This window comes from Erinaceus europaeus, chromosome 3, assembly GCF_950295315.1.
Source record: "Erinaceus europaeus chromosome 3, mEriEur2.1, whole genome shotgun sequence".
NCBI classification, from domain to species: domain Eukaryota; kingdom Metazoa; phylum Chordata; class Mammalia; order Eulipotyphla; family Erinaceidae; genus Erinaceus; species Erinaceus europaeus.
In genome coordinates this window covers 54,597,575-54,602,017 of record NC_080164.1, presented here as the reverse complement: position 1 = coordinate 54,602,017, position 4,443 = coordinate 54,597,575, and the positions used below count along the sequence as shown (strand labels likewise).

Sequence of the window (4,443 nt, the reverse complement as noted above, 5' to 3'; positions counted from 1 at the left end):
AACGATAGTACATTGTCATGTAACAATGATTCCAATTACTGAATCATTTCTCTTATTCTAGAAAGTTCCTTCATACTTCTGTCTAGTAAACTCTGAGGCAATTGATATTCTAAGTTTTATCAGTATGTATTAGTTTTCACCTGTTTTTTTTTTTTTTTAAGATTTATTTGAAAGGGAGTTGGGCAGTAGCGCAGCGGATTAAGCGCACATGGCACAAAGCACAAGGACCGTGCTAGCTTCGGCAGCACATATACTAAAATTGGAACGATACAGAGAAGATTAGCACAAAGCACAAGGACCACCATAAGTATCCAGGTTTGAGCCCCTCCACCTGCTGGTGGGTTGCTTCACAGGCACTGAAGCAGGTCTGCAGGTGTCTTTCTCTCCCCCTCTCTGTCTTCCCCTCCTCTCTCCATTTCTCTCTGTCCTATCCAACAACGACGACATCAATAACAACAACTACAACAATAAAACAAGGGCAACAAAAGAGAATAAATAAATAAATATTAAAAAAGAAAATTTTCAAATAAAGATTTATTTTAAAATATTTTGTTTACTTTTTATTTTAATAAGAGAGAAAGATACATAAAGAGAGATCACAGCACTAATCAGCTTTGGCTTATGGTGGTGTTGAGGATTGAACCTGAGACCTCAGAGCCTCAGGGATGAAAGTATTTTGCATAACCATTATGCTGTCTCCCCTGCTCTTCACCTGTTTCTGAATCACATTCTTATTCTTTTGTGTATTCCTTGTACTGTTTCTGTCATTTGACATGTTTTAAGATTCATTCATGCTGGTACATGTACCCACCTTCACTTTTAAAATAATCATTGGAGTGCCCTGCTCTCTGATTTCTTAGTCTGTCTCCTATAGGAAAGAGGCCCTGTCGCTCCTGGTGATGGTTTTGCTGTGAGATGATTTGCTAAGCAACTTTCATAAGTACTGGGTCTTAAGGACCAAGCAGATGGTTTGTCACTTGATCTTTTCTTTCTTTTTTTTTAAAAAAAAAACTTTAAAAAAATATTTATTTATTCCTTTTTGTTGCCCTTGTTTTTTTTATTGTTGTAGTTATTATTGTTGTTATTGATGTTGTCGTTGTTGGATAGGACAGAGAGAAATGGAGAGAGGAGGGGAAGACGGAGAGGGGGAGAGAAAGATAGACACCTGCAGACCTGTTTCACAGCCTGTGAAGTGACTCCCCTGCAGGTGGGGAGCTGGGGGCTCGAACCAGGATCCTTATGCCGGTTGATCTTTTCATTCTACATGGTAGTGGTGATGATTATTACTCTGATAATGTCTGAACTCTTTGAAATGAGGACAAAATAACAATTGTTTCTGTAGTCTCCAAGGACAAATGCTCATAATCCTCATTTGAGTGATAAAATGGTCCTACTGTCAAGGTCAAAGAAGAAATAAGCATTTGTTAAGTACTGAGTGTCTATCAAGGCACATGGTCATAGATTACCTCATTTCCCTTTCCTGGAAACTTTGAGATAGATATTACTATACACATGAGGACACCCAGTGCTTGCTCCCAGAGTGGGGTTGGAACCTAGGTTTGCAAACTTTAATACCATTCTTTTCTTTTTTCTTTTTTTTTTTTTCTGTCTGTCTTTCTTCCTTCCTTTCATTGAGACCCAGAGAAATATAGAGGGAGACAGAGAAAAGAAGAGAGAGGGGCTGGGTGGCACACCTGGTTAAGTGCCCATGTTACAATGTGCAAGGACCCAAGTAGAGCCCCTATTCCCAACCTACAGAGGGAAACTTCATGAGTGGTGAAGCCGTTCTGCAGGTATCTCTCTGTTTCTCTCCCTTTCCCTCTTGATATCTGACTCTATCAAATAAAGATAATTAAAAGTAAATAAATAGAAAGCGTAATAAAGAGAGAGAGAAAAGAAGAGAGGCATCTGGGTACTGTTAGATCTCTTGTGAATTCTCCCCTCTCACATATGGGGAACTGGGAACCTGAACCCCATTGTTTTTTTTTTTTTTTGCCTCCAGGGTTATTTCTGGGGCTTGGTGCCTGCACTACGAATACCACTGCTCCTGGAGGCTCTTGTTGCCCTTGTTGCTTATCATTGTTGTTATTATTGTTGTTGTTGGATAGGACAGAAAGAAATCAAGAGAGATGGGGAAGACGGAGGGGGTGAGAGAAAGATAGACACTTGCAGACCTGCTTCACCATTTGTGAAGTGATCCCACCCCTGCAAGTGGGGAGCCGGGGGCTTGAACCAGCATCCTTAATGCTGGTCCTTGTGTTTTGCACCATTTGCTCTTAACCTGCTGCGCTACCACCCAACCCCCTGAACCCTGGTTCTTTTTTTTTTTTTTTGTAGTCTTTTTTATTTTTTTATTTTTTATTTAAGAAAGGATTAATTAACAAAACCATAGGGTAGGAGGGGTACAACTCCACACAATTCCCACCGCCCAATCTCCATATCCCACCCCCTCCCCCGATAGCTTTCCCATTCTCTATCCCTCTGGGAGCATGGACCCAGGGTCATTGAGGGTTGCAGAAGGTAGAAGGTCTGGCTTCTGTAATTGCTTCCTCGCTGAACATGGGCGTTGACTGGTCGGTCCATACTCCCAGTCTGCCTCTCTCTTTCCCTAGTAGGGTGGGGCTCTGGGGAAGCTGAGCTCCAGGACACATTGGTGGTGTCTTCAATCCAGGGAAGTCTGGCCGGCATACTGATGACACCTGGAACCTGGTGACTGAAAAGAGAGTTAACATACAAAGCCAAACAAATTGTTGAACAATCATGGACCCAAAGTTTAATACCATTCTGTTCTCTTCTCTTCTTTTCTTTTCTCTTTTTCTTGCCTCCAGGGTTATCGCTGGGGCTGGGTGCCTGTACCACAAATCCACTGCTCCTGGAGGCCATTTTTTCCATTTTGTTGCCCTTATTGTTATTATTGTTATTACGGTTGGGTAGGACAGAGAGAAATTGAGAGAGAGAGGAGGGGAAGACAGGGGGGAGAGAAAGATAGACACCTGCAGACTGCTTATGAAGTGACCCCCCCTGCAGGTCCCTTATACTGGTCCTTGAGCTTCAAGTCATGTGTGCTCAACCCACACAGCCCCCAATACCATTATTTTCTATCAGTAATAGCTAAAAATCTTAGTTTTTGTGTCCAACTGACATAGGACAAGCATATCTTTAAGTAATGATCAAATGTCACAATTATACCTATGAATGAATTGCTGCAGGACTGGAGAGAATTTGGAGACAGGTCTAGTTTTTTTTTTCTTTTTTTTTTCTCATTAAGCATTGTAGACAATTGGCAGATAAGTCTTCATTATCCAGAAATACTCTCTGTTTTCCTTAAATAGGCAGCTTTGACCTTTGGTAAAGGTCAGCAAATCCTTGTTATGCCCTTGGAGATAACTGTTTTATAACAGTTATGTTTACAACAGAAAGAGTTTTCAGAGCCAGGGAAGCTTTACAAAGGATGATGCTAGCAAAGAGGTATTAAGTTCTCTAATTGGCTTATGCCCTGATAATCATATTAATGATTGTCTTATGCTTGATGCTGCAATTATGGGCCTCTTCTCCTGAATGTAAGTTTGTGGCCTGATAATGGTTAGGAGTATGATTTTGCATGTCTCTTTAGGAGTCCAATTCATCACACATTATGATGACCCTAATAAAGACAAATATTCATGCCCCTTCAAATGACTGACCTTAAATATACCACCACAATGTTATTTGGAAACTAAACTTTACTATTATGAGACTTTTGAGTTGTTCTAGCATTAGGACTGTGGGATATGAAGCAAATCTTCTGGAAATTATGATATTGGGTTCTCATATCTTCTTCTGAAAATGAGGTTTTATGTTTTTTCTGGTTTATGCAAAGTCAGAGTCATCTTGGGAGAAAGGCTTTGTTTTAGGAGCTAGGTGATTTTTAAGAAAAGATTTATTATACTTTTGTCTTATTTTTTGCCTCTAGGGTTATCACTGGGGCTTGGTGCTGGCACTACGAATCCACTGTGAAGCAACCTCCCTGCAGATGGGGAGCAGAGGATATGCACTTAACTCGGTGCACTACTGCCTGTCCCCTATTTTTTTATTAGTGATTTAACATTGATTTACAAAAGTGTAAGATAATGGGGGATATAATTTCATACCCATCACCAGAGTTTTGTGTCTCATCCTTTCTATTGGAAACTTTAGTAGTTCTCCCAAGGTCACCAATATCAGCTGATTCTATAACTATCTATATCTATATGTTTTCCATTTAGGAAAGATTTATTTATTAAGGAGAAATAGAGAAAGAACCAGAGCCTCACTCTGGCATATGTGATGCTGGAGATCAAATTCAGAGCCTCACTGTAGCCACTATGCCACCTTATAGACTGTAATTGGGTGACTTTTATAAATAAATAAATCTTTTGTTTTTACTTATTTATTTTGGATAGGAACCTAGAGAAATTAAGGGGT

General features: G+C 40.1%; 1 pseudogene; it reads left to right on the top strand.

Moving 5' to 3' along the window:
* The first annotated feature begins 229 nt into the window (after positions 1-229).
* On the top strand, positions 230-285 carry LOC132537896 (U6 spliceosomal RNA; annotated as a pseudogene).
* The last annotated feature ends 4,158 nt before the right edge of the window (positions 286-4,443 follow it).